At 39.0% G+C, this 23,578-nt stretch overlaps 1 long non-coding RNA gene across 1 annotated transcript in view; it reads right to left on the reverse strand.

The window, feature by feature from the left end:
- Window positions 1-1,061: 1,061 nt before the first annotated feature.
- Window positions 1,062-23,578, reverse strand: part of LOC110340934 — a 394,404-nt gene continuing 371,887 nt past the window's right edge. Inside the window, exons 6-14 of the long non-coding RNA XR_005871771.1 lie at window positions 20,941-20,997; window positions 19,517-19,617; window positions 19,103-19,193; window positions 15,456-15,558; window positions 13,583-13,766; window positions 10,861-11,054; window positions 4,338-4,461; window positions 4,160-4,258; window positions 1,062-1,607 (exon numbers count right to left, since the gene is read on the reverse strand). This is a non-coding gene — a long non-coding RNA (uncharacterized LOC110340934). The remainder of the gene's footprint in view (window positions 1,608-4,159; window positions 4,259-4,337; window positions 4,462-10,860; window positions 11,055-13,582; window positions 13,767-15,455; window positions 15,559-19,102; window positions 19,194-19,516; window positions 19,618-20,940; window positions 20,998-23,578) is intronic.

The following is a 23,578-nucleotide window of genomic DNA, read 5'->3' on the forward strand; positions in this document are numbered from 1 at the left end:
AGTAAAACACACTGAGCAACATGACAAAATGTGCTCGTGCCTAAATGTGGTGGTGACACCAAAGTTTGGCCCAGGACAGTTCTCTGAATGTTTGTTCCCTTTGAGAGGAAGAGGGGCATGGGCTCAGGGGTTCCTCAATCGAAACATGAGTCAGTGAAGGGTGACAATGGCTGCATGGCTGTGGATAAGGCACAGGTCTCTGGAGCCACAATCCAGCCACCTCTTCCTTTTGTTTGACTTCCTTGGCAAGATTTTCCCTGCTGCTTTTGGAGGGAGAAAGATATTTTGAGTATGAAAGAAAATAGCATTTATTGATAAATAAATTCAGTGTATGTATGTGTATCTCACTCCTAAACAGAACTACAAAGATGTAGGGTTGCATTTGCTGCTCAGTTTTCCAGCCTGGGTCCTGACTCACGGATGAATCTCCTCATACACAAAGCTGACTGGCGGGAGGGGTGGGATTGAATAACAAATCTAAGTGATACAATCACATCATTTACAATCACATAATGGACCATATCCCAATTTTCAAAAGGCATAAAGTATCCTCATTAATACGATAAGTGCAGCAGTCAAATCAGCGCTGTGATTTTATCAGGGTTTTTGACTATACGTGAATTAGAATGTAAAATGCATACAGAATTTTTAATGGGAAGGCTTTAACATTCACTGAATGTATTTCTTCCTGTCATTTGCATCACATTAAAGTGAAATTCTACATAAAAGGATAAAGAGAATATGTCCTAAATTACAGTTCTTCCATAGTTGTCATGTCCACACATAGAAAAATCTGATTCATAGGGTTGAGTATGATCCTAAATCTGAAAAGGCTGTGCCAGTCCCCTATTTGTTTGTGGGTTTTATGCGGCTGTCAAGGCTGAGTAGAGCTCTGTAAGGTCATATCATCAGGACAAAGCTAATAAAGATCATAGCAAGGGCAGGGGGAATGGGGGGAGGATTGTAATCGTATGCATTGTAAGTACAACATTATTAAATACCGTGCCTGCATTTTTCATACCACAACACACTAGTAAAAACTCACTCATTTTCCTTAGAAGTACTGTTCTTTCAAAAGTATTTTTATTTTTATTTCAATTTATACTATAACTACATTATTTAAAAAAAGTATGGGCCATCACATGAGCACACTGCAATAGTCACGCACACAGACTTAATGATTTATAATATTAGTTCTACGTATTCCCCCATGCATGAGTATGAGTATTTATAAGAATATTCCACAAAAGCTTGCTTCATATCTAACATGTTTGTACATTCTTGTGGGTAGAAACATGATTCATAGGTTAAAAGTTAAGTTGTAAACAATGACAATTAGAATCAGAGTTCTTGGTAGCATTTCTTCACTTAGGCCGCAAAAGAACTTCCATTTTTCATGATCCTTTTGTCATCCATGATGTAGGGCATCTGGTGGAGAATTCTGGGCATCTAAGACAGAGCACTTTGTGTCCTAGATGTCCCACTCTGCTCCTATGTCGCTGTGATTAAACTCTGACCAAATGCAACGTGGAGGAGGGAAGAGATTAGCTGTCTATTGATTACCTCCATCACTGAGGAAAGCGAAGACAGGAACTCAAGAGGGGAATCTAGAAGCAGAAACCAAAACAGTCCATAAAAATGTTGTTACTGGCTTGCTCTCTATGGTCTGATCTGTTTGCTTTCTTACACAACCATGTACTACATGTCCAGGAGTGATACCACCCATAATAGGATCCTCTCACATAAATAGTTAATTAACTAAATGCCCCCAGAGACATGTCCACAAGTCAATGTGGTGGGCACTCTCCCTCAATTAAGTTTTCCTCTTCCAGATGACTCTAGTTGTGTCAAGTTGACAAAAATTAACCAGCACCCTAGAAGAGGTCAAGATGTCATCTACCAACCTGGCAAAACAGGCTGAGAATAGAGTGTATTTGGTGCATATATGTGACTGTCAGTCTGTCTGGCAGCACCCTCAGCACACAAAGAAGAACCTGTACTGAATTCTTTATGTATGTTATCATTTTAGACTTGCAGCAAGCAAACACACTAGCATGCAACAAATAGAAAGATGTGAACTGAAGTCAAATAGTTCAAGTTCAAAATAAGCTACTTATTGCATTTTTCCCCAGAAAAAAAAATGTGTGTATAAGGAAGGGTCCATGCAAAAATGGCCAATCATCCACTTAAATAATTTTGTGATTACTTTGTTTTTGATCACAGATTGCATAGAGTAGTGTTCGTTTGGTGGTGATGATCATAGGCGCTGATAATTTGACTGATGTACTTCAAATATGCAGAGGTAGTTTGTAGATATACATACAATGTATATATGCATAATGTTATTATTTATTATCACTATTGGTAAACTATAGCTATTTTTCCATATCTCAAACAGTTTCAAAACATTTTAAAAACAATATCCAAGTGAAGAAATGTCAAGCTTAAGAAGTTGAGTTCAAATGCTTGACACCTATGAAAAAAGCCATGACACACAACTGTAATCCCAGTGCTAGAGACAGAGAGACACAGGAACATCTTGCTGGGGGACGAAATGGATAAGCTCCAGGTTCATTGAGAGACTCTGCCTCAAAACAATAAGGTGAGGAGTAAAAGACTGATAATAAAAAAAGACACCCGACATCAATGTGTGGTAGAGATGGGGAAGATTGGCTAATTAAACGACCAGAGTTAGAATTTACCCAAGGCCCTGAGGCCTTCTCCCTTTCCTTCCCCAACCTTCTCTGTGTTTTTTCCTTTGTGATACATTTTGGCTTTCTGAGACACGGCTCACTTTGTAGGTGAGGCTGGCCTTGAGTTCACTGTCCTCCTGCTTCTTCCTGCAGTCCTGGGAGTGCAGCTGTGGACTACCACAGCCCATGTCATCAGTCTTCTTTGCCCCCTCTTCTCTACTTCGTGCGTTTTGTATTAAGTTTGGAGTTGGAATTTGAACCAAAAATGTATGCAGGTGTTATTTCATTTTTGCCACAACAATAATTTTCAATACCCCAAATAATTTTTAAATAACAATTTTAGGGTTAGAGGGAAATTAGCAATAATTAATTAAATGTATTCTATCTTACACAAATTGCTTGTACACCACATGAAACCCTATTTTTCTTTTGAAAACAGTTTGTGAAACTGTTCCCTGTCCATGGTTAAAACGCATCACTCAGGGCAGCAAACCAACCTTCTTTAGTACAATCAGATAGGCTTTTGTTTTCCATCTAGTCACTGATGGTGCTAGTAAAACTCAGAAATTTGAAAACTAAATAAGAACAAAGAGTGACTCTGTTATTGTTTAACAATAATCAACAATTTTATAACAATTTATTAAACTCTCTTATTTTCATGATTTCCCCACAAAACACCAATACAGATTGATCCTTTGTGCTGATATTTCTTTGGTTTTTAAAGAATTAAGGTTTTCCTATTCTCACCTCCTAATTCATCTGCAAAAAACACCAGAACATTACTAGCTAATCCATGCGCAGACAGAATATACTCTTTCTGCAATGATATTCACTTGTAAATAATAGCAAAGTAAATTGAAATCGGTTCAAAACGCCAGATATGTCTGAAGCATTACATTTAAATGAAATCAGTAACCAGCTATCTATCTCAACAGAGTCAAGTCTGTGCCACACTCTTTCCCTCTTCCTGATGCATGCTGTTTGTTTATGGCCTTAGTACCCACGCTTCACCCTTTTCTCACTCATTCCCATCATAAGAGCTGTCCTAATATTACCACATCTGCATACGTTCGACTCACCACCCAATGGTTTCTAAGTTGACTTGAACTCTTTACATTCACTTTCTTTCTTCCTTCTGGCCAGGTCCTATGCAGTTGCTGCCCCTGTCTTCAGATACGCACACAGATCTGATTGATTATTTCTGGTTGCTACATTGCAGCGTTAAAATTTATTGTGCCTCAAACACATTTTTGGTCCCATGGAAGCCACTCAAGCATGGTAGCACAACCTGTGGCTCCCATTGTTGTTTGTTGGCTGGGCTGTGGGAAAGGACTAGCTAATATGCAGTGTTTGCACAGCTTCTGTTTAAACCCTCCAAGGAAGATGTTGTCTATACTCTTTCCACCTCTTAAAGAGGCAGGGCAAAAAGGCTGAGTAAGGTCAGCTGTTTAACTAAATGAACTGACCTCAAGTTTACTAGTTCTTCCTGTGGATTCAGTTGTTCAAGTTCAAGCTTTCTCTGACAGAATTGATTTATACAGGCATCCAAAGTCACGGGTGTGATCCTGGCAAAAATAAAAACTTGCAGATTTCTATTAAATGGTATTGAAAATAATAGAAATATTAAGAACAAGAAATACATACGTCACTTCATTCATGGGTAGTTTTGTATAGCATGTCGGTATAATGGAAAATACCTGGGGCCTTCCGGGCACCATGTTCTTTCACAGCTTTGTCTGGCCTCTTTTCCTGGTTCATAAGAACACACCTGTAATTTAGAAGTCAAAGCATTTATAAAGTATATAAGTTGGATTACTAATTCAGCAGCATTGATAATCAAATGTCTTTTATCAGTTGTTGCTCTTTCCACAGCAATTAAACAATTCAAAGACAACACAATAGCATACAGTATCCAGACTCTGTGTATTTTCCATATTTATGTGGCTTTTTTATTACTCTATTTCTTTTACTTTTATTTATTTAGCTTGTCTCTGAAACAGGGATTCTCTGTGGAAATATGCCTGCCTCTGCCTCTGCCTCTGCCTCTGGAATGCTGGGGTTAAAGGCTTGTGCCACCACACCCAGACATTATCCTGTTTCTTTTTCTCTCCCAAGCCTATGTATATATTTAAAAACACTAAAAACCTTTTAGAGGTTTTACTTCATCTGAATCTGACTTTACTGTAAATCTTTGTTTTTCTAGTCACATGTCTTTTATCTGCTAAAAGCCGTGTCTGTTTTAACTGTTGTCTTTGCAAGATGGCAGGCACTGGTCCTACAAGTCTCTGCTTGTCTCTAGCAAACCAGAGCCCACTCGAGAAAATGCTGCCACCAAGAAGCTGTGCTTCTCTCTGTTTTTCTGGTTTTAAAATCCCTTTTAAGCTTTTGTTAGCTTTACATGGAAATTCTTGCCGCACATTGAGGGTACCATATGTAACATGCATTGTTCCCACCAGCCTGGTCCCAGGGCCACATCAAGCCCAAATAACACATAGAGACTCTGTTAGTTACAATGCTGTTGGCCAATGTCCAGGGCTTCTCATTGGCTAGTTCTGTCTTAAGTATTAAAACATAACTACTAATATATATTTCTATAAGGTCTTATTTTACCAAGGACGCAAGCCTCATGCGTCCTCTCTTTCAAGGATCACATGATGACTCTCTATACTTTATTACATTTTCTAGAATCTTCCTTGACTCCTAGTCCCACCTATATTGCTTCCCTATTGGCCAACAGTACTTTTTTCATCAACCAATAAGACAAACGTATGCACAGAAGGACTTCAGCATCACACATCCTAGAGAAGGCTGCCTGAGTTGTGTGTATCTGCCTTCCTTTTCCAGGTAATAGATGCATTCTTCTTTTATTCCCTCAATCTACCAATCAGGATTACTTTTTCTTGGTATGCTTCAATATTTCAGTTGCCTATTCGGAAAGTGCTCTTCAGGAACAGACTATTTCATAGGTAGTATTAGAATCATCCGTCTTCCTCTTCATGAATCTGCCTTTCCTCCATCACATGGTTTTTGACAGGCTCTGCATTATTAGAAACCAGGCCTATCATATGACCTATCACAGGCTAGTGAACTAATATACCCAGTGATGTCTACTCTGACTAGCTAAGAAAGAAAAGCAGTTTTGTGTTCACTCATGGTTGGAAGACTCGGCCTAGAACTTGCTCCTTCCTTACTGTATTTCAGAGGGCCTGGGAGCCCAAGGGCAGAGGACAAAGTCTGGCTAAACCTGTTAATATTCTTCCAAACAGTTTGAGAAGTCTTTACATAATGCATGAAGGTGTTAGATAGGTTTTCTAGGCCCCACCAATCAAGGGACTCTTAAAGACTTCGCATTTTCTTCAAATCCTATACCACATATTTCAAGTTGGAATCCCTCCCCCCCGCAAAAAAAAAACAAAGAGCAAAAGATCAGAACTTAAGTAAAATACCATTTTCCTATCATAAGTCCACAGTCACTGTCTTCCCTGACTCCCTTGAAACCTGCCAACAATAAACTTCAGCAGCCTTCTAATTCTGTCAGCTAGACCCCATTTCCAAATATGAAAAAAAAAACAGGGATGCTTGCCCTCTTTTAAGGTCTTGGCTTCCCCAAACGTGAAAATGTCCTTCTCCTTATTGTTCGTAGGTTGGTGCTTTGCACTGTCCCTCATCCAACAATCCATTTCGTAGTCAAGCTACACTATGAGGCATAATACTGTGAACATAATTATGGGAAAGTATGGAGTTTTCTCTCTTTTCCTCCCACAGGAAGATACGTAGAAGAGAAATGCGGTCGTTACTTATTTTTATTCCTCTTGCTTATATCCACAGAAAATTCCACACTAGTCTGGTTGAGGCGTACAGGTTCTCACAAGATCGCTGCTCACTCCTTCTGTGTCCCAGTCAATTCCTCCTTTATCCCAGGCACTGGTGCATTGACACTGACACATTGATGTTCTCCTTGTGAGAATTAGCCTATCACATTCATTTACATCCACTTAATTGCTGCTGCTATTGTTTAGTCCGTTAACCTCCAGCTAGGGTGCAATTCACGTGAACACTGGGGAAGCACAACCATTCGATTAGTTCTGCAAAGTAGATTAAAATCTTCTGCCTAATTGGAGACTGTCCATACTGCTGCCTGCCTTCCAGCTCTGGGATGAATATGCAGTGTATCTTCAAACAAGGGTTCTTGGTTGGAACATGGCAGCCCCTATCCGAATGGATCAGGGTTCAGGAGTATGTGTCTATGAAGGGGACTGTGACAGGGAAAATGGTGGCAATTATCACCAGTCTGGTCTCTGCTGATTAGTCGCTTGCCTAGTTCATTCTTGTAAAGAGTGTGCATGCAACTGCAGAACCATTATCTTGGTATATGATTATATCGTTAACTTTCCAAATTCATAGGAAATTCATTTTAGAATGCAGTCAGTATAATCCTTATGAAACAGTTGTAGAGTTTGCAGAAGAGGAATGAGATCGAGAATATGAGTAAGACTTATAAATAAATATCACTTGATTCAAAGCATAAGGCCCTGCTGGACATGACTAATTTATACTGAGCCTAGCTCTGTATGACAGCAAGTCTGCTTTGGTGACTAAGTTTTTGCAGAGTAGTAACTAGGGAAGTCTTAGCACTTTCTTGGCAATAGATCTTTGCTTTGTTTCTGCTGAAGTGAGGTTCGTTAAGACGTTTGGTTTTTGTTTGCTTGGTTGGTTAGATTTTGGTTTTTCAGGACAGGATTTTTCTATGTATCCCTGACTGGCCCTGGAACCTGCTATGCAAACCAGGATGGCCTTAGAGACCTACCTGCCTCTTCCTCCTGAGTTCTAGGATTAAAGGTGCACACCACCAAGCTTGTCTGGGATGCTTTAAGATGTTTAATTATGCTCTATCTAAAAGAGATGAGATGCTTAGGTCCCTACTAAAGAATCCAAGACATGGAAGTGGCTCAGGTTTCATTTCATCTAAAATGCTTGTCTTGATTTACATTCAATCCATCTCTCCAGCACATTTTCAGACTTTCCTAAATTTTTTCTAACAGATGACACTCAATGTATTTGAGCTTTTATGACCTAGCATTCTTATGATGCTGTTCTGGTTAATGGGAAGGTGGGGGTGTGCTTACAGATATGATGCTCACATATAAGAAGTGCTTAGATTGACCTTTGGAGCCAATCTGAGATGCAATCTAAAAGCATACTATATGGTGTACATCAATCTTATCATTTAATTGTCTCAGCAGAAAGCATGTTTTACATCTCTTTGTAGATTGACCGGGACTCAGAAGGGTTCAATGACCCATATGAGGTAACATAGTCATATGTAACAAATCATTGAATTGAAATCCAATTCTAAATGCCTACAAGATTATTTCATTCCTACTAACTCCCAAAGAAGAGCAAAATCATGAGTTGCATTTTCAAGAAGGAGTAAATGTCCACAAGATGGGAAAGATGACAGTCAGTGTTTCCTCAGTTGGGAGCAACAAGAGTGCAAGATGCCGGGATGAAAGACTTCGTGACAGAACTTGTTAAGACTACAGGAAGTCTCAGAAAAACAAATTTTAAAAAGCTGAGGCCTTCCGATCAGCTTGTGACTAGGACCAGGGACACACTGAGACTGACTTGAGCTCCAATAATTCTAGAATTTAAAGCCATATTGATGAGTCTGTCTCCTCTGAAAATGCCAAGCAAAGAGGATATCAAAATCTCCTTGTGTTCTTTACAAAGGCTGAGGAAGTGGCAATTATGCACAAGCCCACAAATGGAGCCTGTTATGGACCAAAGGCTTCAGCTAATTTATCAATACCTCACTCTCTCTTCCCTGATTTGCCTTCCCATTTTACACAAAGAAGGGGAACAAGGGAGAGAAGGCAGAAACAACTGGAAACAAAGCCACAAATTTATAATTATCTCTCACATTGGAAGAGCCCCATGAGAAGAACACAAGAGGGGGTTCCATTTTATGTTGAAATATTTTCTCTAGTAATCAAGGTAGAAAACTGTTTCTTCACATAGATTCCATGTCTATAACTTTATTAGCATATAGTAACTACAGATGCATGTGCTTCATGTCAGGCTCCTTGAGCTTCTTGGAATTGTCAGCTGTGGAAAAGACAGAGGCAGAAGAGAAAAATGAAATTCCAGCCCTTGTCTGACCTCTTCATACATGTGCACTTACGGAGGCCCTCACATGGGAACACATTCACAGTATCTTCATGTCTCCAGTCTGGAGTTTCAGGGCTCAGGGAACAGATGCCTTTGGTGCTGATTATGCCAAAGAACCTGCCCAGAAAAGAAATGCCCTCAGACCCTACATACTATTTGTTGTTCTCAGTACTGTGACCAGGTGCCTGAGGATGACAACTTTAAGGAGGAATGTGTTTTGACTCATTGTTTCAGAGGATTTTCTCCATGATTGTTCATCCCAGTTTGAGCACAATATCATGGAAGGTGGAATATGTTGTCATAGAGAAATCTATTCCTCATGGCATCAGAAGAAGAGAGTGAAAGGGCTGGAGACCAGGTTCACATTTAAAGGCCAGTCCCTAACAACCCACTTTCTCCAGATGGGCCAGCCCCTGAGGTTTCCAGGGCCTTTCAAGGCAGTTCCACCAGCTGGGGAGTAAGTATTAACACATGAGCCTTCAGCTGTCATTCCATATTCAAATTCTAACACTCTGAAAGTGGATTTAGCACCACATGGGCAGAGAAAACTGAGATCCTCATATAAAGCATGGCCTACAAGTAAGGGTTCAGGATTCAGTTGGAAAAGTTCCTTTGTTATGTGGACCCCTGACCCTTAGAAGAAATAATTGGGACCAGAAATGTAAAAGTAATGGCTCAGCAAAGCTGGGACCATTCTTCCGTGGGTCTTAAAACAGCACTATACAAAATCCTGTATCAGCACACCCTGTTTGGGCACTGGACCTATCTTGGTGATTCAATAGTTCCATAGCATTTTAGGTGACTGCTATTATATCAGAGCACATGGCAATCCTCACAGGGCCAGTTTTGCAATGCACAGCAAGGTCTTTCACAGTGGGAGCATATATACCAACCTTAATTTTTAAACAGTTAAATGTCTCTGAAACTTTCATGCAGTTCACAGTGTTTACATATACAATGCATACATGAAGATTCAAACTGCCAGAAAACAAAGAAATGATTTTGAAACCCACTAAATTTTTCTAGTGTAAACATACTCATAGAGAGAGAGAGACAGAGACAGAGACAGAGACAGTGACAAAGAGAGACAGATGATCTTCAGTATTTTCCTGATTAAACATTTAATTCAGCAGAAAATCTAACCCAGGAACCTTTTTCTCTGCCTCTGTCTACCTGTAGGAATAGCACTTGTTCAATCAGAGAAGTTACTATGTTTAGAGGTGAGAGGTTAGTTTCAGGGCATTGGATATTAGGCAGCAAAATGGAGTGATTACTGAATGAAACACAGCAAACAAGTCACCCTGAGATTATCCCATATTATTCTCTTGTTAGTGTACTTTGACTACAGAGTAGAAGGCAAACTACTCCAAAGTATTTTCTAAAGAGAAGGGAAATGTATGTGTATTCAAAGACTTGATCATATGTGTATAGCAACAGTTGCATTTGTGATATCACAAAACTGGAAACAATTCCTATTACATAAATAAAATGTAACATACCCAAATGTTGACTAGTCCTCAGTAATAAAAATGAAGTAGTTATTGATGGTCCCACTGCTAAGGACCTTTCTATGCCACAGAGAGAGGAATCACAGATAACTCTCCCTAGAAAAAGAAACTGAACAATGAAAAAGAGGGCGTGCTAGACGGTCAATTTTTGTAAAATTCCTAAAACTGCAAATGAATCTGAAAGTGCAAAGCAGAGCAGCAGTAGTCTGGGTAGGATTGGAGGACTCTGCAGGGAAGGCAGGAAGCTTTGGGGTGATGGGTATGTTCATTGACTTTCGCTATGGTGATGGCTCTATATATATACATGCCCTCATATGTCAGAACTCATATAACTGTACTTTTTAAATATATGCAATTTATGTTATGTTAGTTTTGCTGAAATTGAGTTGTTTTTCAAAATGGAATGCTTTATTTTATAAGATGAAAGTTTCTATATCTTCTGTTTTATAACAATAGTGTATAAAATGTATTCGAGTAGGGATTTAGTTTACCTTATTCAGTTATGATTTCTAATGCCCCAAATTGGGAGTCACAGTTGCTACTTCTAAATAACAAATCTCTCCAAACGTAGCAGCGTAAAGTGTCCACCTGCTATGCCATGCAGTCACAGTGGGATGACTTCCATCTTTTTGTGATATTCAGGGTCTGAATACACTGTAGCTCCTCTGCATCACTGGGCTCTGTACTGTCAGGGTAGAAGGTACAGACTTAGGATGAATCAGTTCTAGGCTCCAAGAGAGATCAAAGCGAAATCTGGGTCCCAAAAGCTCACATTTACTTCATCATTTCTATTTGAAGCTGATATAAAGATTTGTACAGATTAAAGGTAAAAGAAAGCAAATCCCACATATCAGTGGATCATTCTCAACACATTGGTCAACACTGTAAGAAGAACAAACACATGCACAGAAGATTGTAGTGATGTAGTCACATTTTTATTAATTTATTTAGAATTGGGTCTTTCTATTTTATACCCTTAGCTGTCCTTTACCTCACTATGTATACCAGGCGAGCCTAGATTCAAGGGATTCTCCTACTTCTCTCTGTCTCTCACGTGCTGAGATTAATGATGTGTGCCACCATGTCCAGCTGATGTAGTCATATTTAAATTTCACTCTGTCACACAGTGTCTGGGTCATCTAAACTTATAAATGAGCATCGTTTGTTAGGATTTTGAAGTTACACAGGTATTCATTCATCCTACAGAGACTACATCCTTTTTATATTGTATGGACACAAGGAAGAATACATCATCATACACCATAGATAGTGTATAATTTAGTAAGACAAATACAGAATATGAATAAGGACAATTTGACATGAATGACAAAAGTCTTGGAGAAGATATTTACTACTTTCAGGATATACTGAGAAAGATGCCTGTGGTGTGTAGTAGATTGTCCCCTGCTGTGGTCACTCGGATCAGGACTTCATGAGCAATGAACAGTATCATACTAATCACTCAACAATGTGCGTAGGAATTTGATGTATAACTGAATTCATGTGTGCAAAGTGTGTTTGTGCACAATGTGTGTGTGCAACACAGGGTGTTGAGTGCCCTTCTCAATCACACTCAACCTTACTCTGTTGGAGGGGGTTGTCCTCACTCTGTCTGGAGCTAGGCTGGTATCAGGTGAGCCCCAGTGGTTGCCTTGTCTTTGCCTCACACAGTACTGGGATTACAGGTGCTCATGGCATTCCTAGATTTTTATATGGACTGTGAGGATTCAAGCTCATGTCCTCATGTGTCCAGCAAGGATTATTGCCTTTTAAACCATCTCCAGAGTCCCTAAATTTTATTTCAACATGGAAATTTAGATTCAGGAGTAAATGCAGCAGTCCTTGAAAAGATTTGCTGAAGATTATTACACTATTAGCATTCCCAAGAATTGGCATGATATTACAGGTGCCTGCTCTAGTATTCTAAGTGGAGAGGATTGTGGAATTTGGTTCATTGAGAATTATTTCATTGGCAAAATATTTTGTGATACAAAATGGAAAATGTGTTTGCATACATTTTAAACCTACAGCATCACCCACACATTATTTATAAATCATGGGCTCTACTATTATTTTTATGCATTGATAGATTTTGGCACTCTGTGATTTCTTTTGATATATAATTTACTATATTGACTAATACTGAAGAGAGACATCCACAGTAAATAAAAAGATTGACATTTGTCCAGCAAGAATACATGCTCTGAAGGCTTAGAGCATGTGTTACAAAAACAGAAAAGGAAAGATGAGAAAGGAAAGATGAGAAATCCAGTCTCATTCCTTATCAAAACTTCTAATTAGTGTCTCTCTCTCTCTCTCTCTCTCTCTCTCTCTCTCTCTCTCTCTCTCTCTCTCTCTCTCTCTCTCTCTTCTCTGCGAGTCTCTTGATTATAAATATGCCAAGGGGAGTTAGGAACATCTCCATCAAAGATGAGTTACTAATCATGAAGTAAGAATGGGAAAGCCATTTGCTTTTTTGTGGCTCTGCCTCTGCTGTGGTCCTGCCAGGCCTGCCTGAACATCAACGGAGTTCAGTGGTAATTAAAGCAACAGTGTTGTTAGAAAAGTGTGAATTACTTTTACAGGGAGCCTTGGATGTTGCTCCTGACTGACAAAGCACAGTGGGGAGCCTCTGCTGGATATTAAAGAGTGACAGTAGTCGGCCTCAGAAGGTGGCTTCCCAGCACAATGCAAAATTGTGACTTTTCACAAGTTGGTATCTCTGCCATCATCTGAGTTATCAGCTCAAATTTTAGATTTGTATTTTTTGCTTTGGCATGTCTGTGAGCAAGACTATTTCACATTCAGGAAATGTGGTCTTATGGCTGGAATTATGCAGAGCTAAGCTGTATTTTCTGTCTTTCTGTTCCTAGATTTTTTTACTCCATTATGGAATTATTTCAACCTTGAAGGTTATTGAAAATAGCAAGGAAAAAGCAATGAAAGGGTCACAGGTTTAAACTTCATAGCAAGTTGTCCTGATGTTAAGTGTCAAGGATATTTCTGTCATTTTCATTTTTAAAAATGTGTGTGTGTGTGTGTGTGTGTGTGTGTGTGTGTGTGTGTGTATGTATGTGTTTACTCATGCCCATATGGAAGCCAGAGAACTTGTGAGGTTTGTTTTTCTCCTTGTACAATGTGGGTCCTGGGGTTTAAAATCAGGTCATCAGGTTTAGCAGCAAGTGCTTTTATCAGAGGCACCGTCTCACCCACCTTTTTTGAAAGAATGGAAGATAAGCACTCTGTTGACAATGCCCAACACATGCAGCTCTGTGCTCTCTCTCAGGTACACGGGCTCCTTCCACCAGCCCAATCAGGAAATGCTCCCTGTGTGGCTCAGCCTCTCGTTGAGCCAGCTCCCACACAGATGTGACACATTGTTGATTCTATGCCTTATCTAACAAGAGGAGGAAAAACAGCATTAGCTAAACCTAATAAACTATCTTCTGCAGATGGGAAGCAAGAGAGGAAAATAGCTCAATGGACTATTAATCACTTTCCCTTTCATATGTGAGCAGACATTATCAGGGTTCCTGAGTCAGCTTCACAAAGCAGGTATGGCCTGGGCGAAGGGATCACCAATGTAGACCGGGCTGCACAAAATAGGTCATGTTGACAGACATGTGAGCCCGGGATGGTGTTGGGTTAAGATTATAAAAAGGAAGTAACAGCCTGCTAATATGCATGCCCTCTGTTTTGCTTAACACATTGTCTATAAATAAATTGACAAAATGTGACTCAGGTGTAACCAGCAGAGTAGTGTGTGGAATGATGGGCTTAGCCAAGCCAAAGCTAAGTGATGTCATGGATATCGTTGGCTATGAGGTTGGACAGTAGAATCTTCAGGCCCACACACAAACTGTGCAGCTCTGATTTCCTCAAGAGCCAAAATGTTATAAAATATTTTACTATTTTCTTTTTAAGATCAGGTAAATTAAAATGTAAAGGACAGCTTTACCCAAACCTCTTGAATTTAGGATGTAGTTGATGAACCTACCTTGTCATTGTCACTGTTTAAACTAGGTGCTATGATGAAGTGTGTGATCCACAGACTCCCCTTTGGTGTTATATGTACTGAATGTGATTTCTCAAGCAGTGGGGTAATATTTTTAAGGAGAAGGTTATGAAATGGCATTTAGGGGATGAAGCTGCAAAATGCCAACCAACAGATGATTTCAATAGACAACAATCATATAAACAGAACAACTGGGGTGCTCCAAATGACATTCTTTCACCCCACTAGTGAAAAGTTTAATTAGTATGTAAATAGCATACTCGTTTACAATTGACATAATGCCACATTTTCTCATGCTGAGCTGTCAAGGCCCATGAAACTGTAAAATTTCTGACACTAAACATTTGTTGTAAACTGATCCTTCCCAAAGTAACTTAACTAAAACTGAAAAGACAAGAAAGGTAGAAATTACTTAAAAATAAACATAAAAGGCCACTCTTCAAGACTGCCAGAGAAAAAGGCCCAAGCTGCTTTGGGAGGAAGATTTACCAGATTATATTGGGCTGAGGGTGGATTCTGTAAAAGAGGGGGAAATGCATGAACCACAGCCCCAGAGTGATGAAAAGCAAAATGGATAAAGGAAAAATGCCCTCAATTGACACAGTTATTTTCATCACATCAAATCAGCCATCTGTTCTTGACACAGTTTATTATCATTAGGAAGACTTTCTCAATTCAGACATGGTGATGAAGAAAGATGAAGAATTAACAGATAAATAACCCATTTGGAAAATTCAGGCTAAGACCCTTTCCCTCAATTTCTATGCCCTCCTTTCTCCTTGCTCCAATTACTCTAAGAAAAGCTTCAATGGCATGATTAGACATGTTTATGGTGGGTTTTTTTCCTCCCTCACATAAGCATAACAAACCACACACACTACGTTTGTACCAAATGATGCAAAGGTGATCAACACTGAACAAAAAAGCAATAATTTTGCAATGTTGAAAATGACTGCACAAACCAAGAATGACAGCTGGCCACAGTGAAAGGCAAAGGAATTAAATGCTACGAATCGAAGTCTAAAGGTAGGGACATTTTTGTCTGGAATTCATTCATGCACATGCATTTACCTCAGGACCAGAATGTTTAGAGAAGACAGCCTCTGAAATCATCAAGGGTGCCTCCAACAGCCCAGTGTGGGACAGCAGAAAAAGACCAAGTAAATGCAGAAAACTAATAATACAAAGAAAATATTTAACTCATATGATTGCCACTGGTTTCATAAAGTGAAGCTGGAAATTCACAAAAGTTAAGCTCATAAATCTAAGGGGGGAAAAGTTAAAATAAAACTCTTGACAAATATCAACAGACCAGCTTAAAAATTATCCAAGCTGGTTATTTCAGCTACTTAATGTCAAAAAAAGAAAAAGAAAAACCACATTTGACTCTCCCTCAAATAGTTCAAAGATTCGTAACGTTAGATTTCAAATACTCTAGCACACAGATTTTTCGATCAAGCTGGAACTAATACTTTTTAACTACAAACTTAGAAATGCTAAGAACAGTAACCATTAAAGTTAAGCCACACAGACTATTTTTCAAGACGTCTTCTGTCCTAACACTGACTTAGATAAGTCAGACATGGTGGCACATACCCTCTCTAAATAAATAAATTAGCTAATATCCAGATTATTTTGTGTGGATGTATCTTTCTTTGATTACATTTTAATGATCTTTTATTCTGATGATTGCTAAATGCTAGGAACACTTTTTATAACTTCTCATTCTGCATCCTTGTGGCTGTATCATTTTGCAATTGACATAATCCATTCTCAGTTTCATTTGCCATTGCCTCCCTATTTCTTTGTATATTCTTTGCTTCCTTTGTTTGCTACAGCAAAGCAAATACATTCAAAGTCACTTTAACACAATACTGATCATCTTTGCAAATGTACATTAAGCAAGCACTGTGCTAGACCATGGGTGTCACAAAGAGCTGGCCACCTGTGGTCTAGGGCCTTCTGTAGCTTAACTTTCCAGATCAGATTATATACATACATACATACATACATACATACATACATATATATATATATATATGGCCAAATCCAGCTTGACATCTGTAGATAGATTAATATAATTAGATTTTGTGAGAGCACAGACCTCTAATATATTGACATATTGTCTATAACTGTTCTTGGGCTATAATGAAAAAGCTAAGTAGCTTAAAATATTTGCTTCCTGGCTCTTTATAGAGAATGCTGATAGGCTCCAGATTCATCTCCAACCATCTCAGATTGTCCTTCCTGGGCTTGGCAAGTATGCTGCTGATTTCTGCTGTGTCAATGATAACATCCACAGAAATGGACTTTTGTTTGAATTTCAGACACTGATTCTACCTGCCTGCTTAGTTTAGTCTCTCAAACTCATACACCCAGAAATAATTAGCCAGTATGAGATAACTACTTTAGGGCTCTGGGTATGCTTTCCAGACAAATGCAAGATAGTGACTACAGTGACCTGTAGAGCACAGCAAGTGCCCTGGGAGGGCCTATGGGCCATAACAACCAGTTGACCAATCAACGCATGTCAGGTCATCCAAACCTGGAAGCATACCAATCCTGACACTGTTTCATACCCCTAGACTCTCCCTCCCCTTTTAAGATCTCCACTTTGCTGGTTCTTGGGGGCTTTCTCAGGCCATCTGCCATGGTGGAGGGATGAAGGGCACGAGCTAATGGGTTTAGCTTGTTAAACAACTACAATAAAAGACTCTTTGCTTTTGCATCAAAATGGGCCTCTTGGTGATTTTGGTTTTCAGAATTGGGCACAATACTTTAACATCTAGATAACAAGAAAAAAAGAGAAAGAGAGAGAGAGACAGAGACAGAGAGACAGAGAGAGAAAGAGAAAGAGAGAGAGAGAGAGAAAGTAAGGATGGAAGGAAAAAAGAGAAGGGATGGCAGGAAGGAAGGAAGGAAGAAAAGAAGGAAGGAAGGAAGGAAGGAAGGAAGGAAGGAAGGAAGGAAGGAAGAGACCTTTATTCTTTATATCTAATCAAGTTTTCTAGTTTCAATTGCCAATTCCTCATCCTGGGCCCTCAAACCCCACACTTTTGACTATTATGGTCAGATAAGAAACACCCTGTAGTCAGTCTCTGTTTACAAAGGCTTTGCCTTTTAGTCTCCTACCACCTTTCAGATATCACCCTAATCCACAGTAGCTTTCCAATGAAACTCTCAATCTTTGGATAAGGATCTCTTTTGTAAGGATGCCACAAAATTGCTTCCAATTTTCCACAGATACAGCAGTGCCTACAAGCAGTATTTCTTATGCTTACTATGCTGATTTGATGCGTCACAATCTCCATTTCCCAAATGTGCACAAATCCTGTGACAACTGAAATACAGAAGTGTTGACTGAAGTTACTGATTCTTTTTCTCATTTTGTAGTTTTCTCAGCAATTGATTCTAAAAGTGCAACTCCTTTTTGACTGTATTTTATAAGATAAGGGTCCTCAGAGGCCACTGAATGCTTACTCTATCCTTAGGGAGGACTTTTAACGATTCACAATGTACCTATGGGAGTGCAAGGCCTCAATATTAGAGAAAAAAATCAAAAGTTTAAAATAGCTAAATGTTACTTTCTCCTTCCCTCTCTTGGCTTTTCACCTTGGTGAAAACTATGGATTTGTAAGACTTTATGGGGTTTCAGAAAAACCTTAGGGAAATGAATCCCCAAACCTACTATGTTTCTAGACATCAAGGGAAAGGAACTTGAGGGTCCTAGGTATTTCTGCATAGTCCAGCTCTGATGGTGAACATGAACAGATAAACGTGGGAAAGGAAGCTATCAGAAATGATACGACAGAATAAGCTGCTCTGACACAAGGGGAAAAAACAGAATTGGGCTGTAAATGACTCACTGGGGATGTGTTGGTGTTTATTTATGCCAGCCATTATAGTATGCCTTTTAACTTCAATTTAAAAAACAATGCACATATTAGGAGAGACCCATGATGTGCTATGTTCATACTGTTAAACAGCAGAAGCAGGACTTGAAACTAGTTCTACATGACTTTCAAGCTTCTCCACATTTTATTAACCACAAAGCTATCATTTCTGAATAGTTTTGAAGAATTTCCAAGTCATGGCTTTCATGAAGACCATTGTCCAACCATCTTGTGTATGATAATCCCTTTCTATATACCAACAGTTATTATCCCATTAATGGAAAAGACAGTAAATATTTATAAGATATAAGTCCACACACTGGATATGACAATTCTTTGAATATATAAACAATTAAAGGCTGTACTAAGAAGAGCACTGGCTCTCTACTGAGAAACTTTGGTCCTTACAGAACCTAATGTCTATAGGACCTAGCTCAGAATGGAAGTCATGACTGCTGTGACTGATTTGTGCCTTAAATTCATTCTCCAAGTGAGTCAGAAAGATACCCATGATTCCCTGGAGCTCAATCCCTCCTGTTGCACCATGCTGAAGGAAAGTGCTAGAAACTCTTTATAGCTGGAACTTGCAGAGTGCAGCTCTCCAAGCTGGCTCACATGCAAGTAGAGAGTAAGTAAAATAGGAATAAAATGATGACATTTTTCAAAAAACAGCTCTAGGTCCTTGAAAATGATTATTTCTGTTTGCCTGTAACTGTAAAAATGAGTTTCAGGTAATAGCCTTTCTTTTATATAGTAAATGATAAATGACCATTTAAACATTGACTCATCTACCAACCAAGATAGAAAAAAACTATAAAAACTTACTGTGCTGAAAGGGAATGTGAAGACAGAAGTCACCTGATTTTTCAACTAGGTGATTACACCATGGGGATATTCATTTGTCTTTGCGTCAACTCTGGAAATACATAAAATATATTTTGCCAGACAAGAAAATCAAGCCCTTTAGCTTCTACAGATTATATTTTCCCCAACCCCTAAAAATGTTTTCTTCATCCAAGTTAGTATATATCCGCTTAGACTTTGAAAATTGTGACAATCAAAGACATCCAACAAAAGTGACAATATTCTTCTTTGAATATTTATTTCCTCAAGTGGGCATGTAGGAATTCTAGCCACTAGTAGGGATCAGGGCTGCCACAGACCAGGGTGGGGGAAGAAATGAAAGGAAAGGAAAGGAAGGAAAGTTCATCCAAGAGATGGATTTTTACAAAAACTTACTGTAATTTGAAGTCATTAGTTTTTATTTTCCATATAATTATAAATACTCCTTGTTTAGTTTCCACAGCACTTCAACAGCACTAGTAATCCAGTTACAGAAACTTTTAAAAGAGATAAAAGGAAAGAGAGAGACAGGGAAAGGCCAGAGTGTTAATCATTTTCTTGTTTCAAACAAAAGGAAATACTAAGTATGTATTTCCTTTCCCAATTCCAAGTGTCACTGAATTTGATAGTCTCATTCTTTAGGCACAACTGCTGAGGGATAAATATCTTAGTCCTGAATGTTGATGTCCACCACTGCTCATCTTCTTACAGCATAATAAATTCTCAGCCAAATCCATCCTCCTCCCTATTAGCCTATGTTTCTTAACTAGAATTACAAAGACTAATGATTGTGTCACTGGGAAAAAGTATTGCCAACTTTTAGTTTCTGTTGACTACATTTCTTAAAGAATGAAAATCCATACTCCAACCTAGGCATTAAAGGATGGCAAAGTGAAGACTCCACTGTACTCACAAGAAAACTTTCTGTCTTTCTGTTTGTATGCAATTGTTCATCGGATTCCATCAGTTATGTCTGTTTCTTTAACACATGTATTCTAAAGGCAAACTGAAGAATTTCAACAGAAAATTAAAGAAGCCATGTAATCTCTCTCCAGTCTTTAGTTTTTAAATCTAATACCATTGCTTAATGTTGGTTAGAATTCGGAAAATACCTGCATCATCAAGTAACATTTAACAAATACACTGAGTAGCTAAGCCCAAGTGCTCTCTCTCACATAAAAAGATAGATACTTGTTGTGTGACTCTTAACCTGGGGAGATAGGTGCAACCTCCACTCACCACTGATGGAAAAAGTAGCAATGTCACAAAAGTGCAGCTTGATGAAACAATGAATCTTTCTGGGGTTATTCACAGGACTGTAGGTGAGGGATTACTTTCAGAAGCATGGGTTCCTCAAGGGAAAGCTACTTCTCTAATAGTCCATCATAGTCAGTATGACTATAACTCACAAAAGATGGAAATCCATTAACAGGAAAAGGCATTTAAGGTAGCCTCTCCACTACTGCTTAGTTTGCCAGTTGGTGTCATCCTTGTAGATCTCTGGAAATCTTACTAGTGCCAGATATCTTGTCAAACCTATAATGACTCCCTCTATTATGGTATCTCTCATCCTGCTTCCCCTGACTCAATCATCCTGCTTCCCCATGTCCTCCTCTCCCTTTCGCTTCTCCCCCCTCTCTTTTTCCCATCTCCCTCCCCCTTCCCCTCCCCCTCCCCCATGCTCCCAATCTGCTCAGGTGATCTTGCCTCATTCCCCTTCTCTGGGGGTCCTTTCTGTTTCTCAGACTCTCTGACAGTGGGACTGTAGGCTGGCACTCCCCTGATTCATGACTAAAATCCATATATGAGTGAGTACATACCATGTTTGTCTTTTTGTGACTCACTCAGGATGGTTTCTTCTAGCATTGTCCATTTGCCTGCAAATTTCAAGGTTCCATTACTTTTTTTTCTGCTGAGTAGTACTCCATTGTGTAAATGTACCACATTTTCTCTATCCACCCTTCAGTTGAAGAGCATCTAAGTTGCTCCCAGGTTCTGGCTATTACAAATAATGCTACTATGAACATAGCAGAACAGATGTCCTTGTATGAATGTGCATCTTTTGGGTATATGTCTAAGAGTGGAATTGCTGTGTCTTGTGGTAGACTGAGTCCCATTTACCTGAGGAATCTCCATACTGATTTCCAAAGTGGTTGTACATATTTGCACTCCCACCATCAGTGGGGGAGTGTTCCCCTTTCTCCATATCCTCTCCAGCATGAACTGTCATTGGTGATTTTGATTTTAGCCATTCTGACAGGAGTAAGATGGTATCTCAGAGTTGTTTTGATTTACATTTCCCGGATGGCTAGGGATGTTGAGCACGTTCTCAAGTGTCTCTCAGCCATTTTAGACTCCTCTGTTGAGAATTCTCTATGTAGTTCTGTAGCCCATTTTTTAATTGTATCTTTAGTGTTTTGGCTATTGCTTCTTGAGTACTTTTTAAATTTTGGAAATCAGCCCTCTGTTAGATGTGGGGTTGGTGAATATCTTTTCCCACTCTGTGGGCTGCTGTTTTGTCTTGTTGGCCATGTCTTTTGCCTTACAGAAGCTTCTAAGTTTCAGGAGGTCCCATTTATTAATTGTCAATCTCAATGTCTGTGCTACTGGTGTTATATTCAGGAAGCAGTCTCCTGTACCAATTCATTCAAGAGTACCTCCCACTTTCTCTTCTAAGAGGTTCAGCCTCTTTGTCAAAGATCAGGTATTCATACGTGTATGCGTTAATATTAGGGTGTTCGATTCTGTTGGTCTACCTGTCTATTTTTGTGCCAATACCAAGCTGTTTTCAGGAATATGCCATCCTAGAACCTTCATCCAGTGACTAATGGAATCAGAGGCAGACATCCACAGCTAAACAATAACTGAACTCCTGGAACCCAGTGACAGAGAGGAAGGAGTGATGAGCAAAGAGGTCAAAACTGGGCTGGTGAAACCCACAGAAACAGATGACCTGAACAAGGGAGAGCTCTTGAGCCCCAGACTGATGGCTGATCATCCAGACCCCCTGAATGTGGGTGCCAGTGAGGAGGCCTAGGCAATCTATGGGACCTCTGGTAGTAGATCATACAAATAGACTTTGGGTGCCCATCCCACAATGAGGGATGCTCTCTCAGCCTGGACTCTTGGGGGAGGGCCTAGACCTTGCCCTGGATGAAATGACAGACTCTGGAGATTCCCTACAAAGGGCCTCACCCTCCATGGGGAATGGAGTGGGGATTGGACGGGGGCAAGGGGGCAGGAGAAGAGGGGAGGGAGAGGGAGCTTGGATTGACATGTGAAGCAAGCTTGTTTCTAATTTCAATAAAAAAGATGGAACCCTGTAGCTTAAGTGGAAGGAGATTCTTTTCCTCAGAAGCACTTATTGCTCACATAACCTTGGTGAGGGCAAAGTCTTGTGAATCTTGTACATTCCAGGGATTTCCTGAGAGTTGTGAGGTGTTTCTTTTCTAGTTTTTAAAGTTCCTTCTTCACTGTGGAATGTTTCAACTCAAGTGAATTCCTAAATTTCAACACACACACACACACACACACACACACACACACACACTTGTGCTGTAGTCACAGTATATGGCTTTTCTACTAAACCTTATAATATACCTAGTTTTTTGATAATTGTTCCCATACATAGATCACTCTGTAAATAATCATAAGAGATGAAATATTTATTATTTTCACAGTATTGGATATTAGACAATAGAGATACATTTCTTGAAACCATTATTTAAAGGTTATAAAGCATTTGATTTGACTTATGTTACATCATAATGTATTAGAACACTATATTAAATAAAGTAAAATAGGTCTTCTTTCATTAATATCTCAAAAGAAGTATATATTAAGTCTATATGTGACTTTGCAATTGAGAAATATATTAATATATTTTAAGTCATGGAGAAAAGTGCCAAAATCATATTTAAATTAGTCTAAATTCAAACATTTCAAAATAGCTGTCCTTAGCTTGAATTAATTATCAATTTTTTTCCATTTGTTTTGAAACAGTTTGAAATACATATTAGTTTCCCATTACTATTAGAACAAATCATAAATACAGTGACTTAATAAAATGCAAATGTATTTTCCTACAGTGCTGCAGGTAATGAATCTCAGAAGGCTAAAATAAAAATGTAAAGTGTTTTCTAGAGACTGTGATAGACAACCTACTTCCTGACTTTCCCACATTTGATGGCTGCCACATCACATCCTTGGTTTCTGGACCACTTTCTCATTTTCATAGACAGTAAGACTGAACTGAGAATTCCTTAGATTTCATCACTCTGACTTATCTCCCCTCATCCATTTTGAAGGACTCCTGTGATTATATTAGACCTGATCAGGTAAACTTTCTAATTAAAGTCAGCAGATTATCCACAAATTTGTTTCCATTTGTGATCTTCATTTTTTCTTTGCCATAAGTCACAACATATTTACAAATTTATTTGTTGTTTTACTATTTGG

This window comes from Mesocricetus auratus, unplaced genomic scaffold (assembly GCF_017639785.1).
Source record: "Mesocricetus auratus isolate SY011 unplaced genomic scaffold, BCM_Maur_2.0 Super-Scaffold_100029, whole genome shotgun sequence".
In the NCBI taxonomy this organism is placed as follows: domain Eukaryota; kingdom Metazoa; phylum Chordata; class Mammalia; order Rodentia; family Cricetidae; genus Mesocricetus; species Mesocricetus auratus.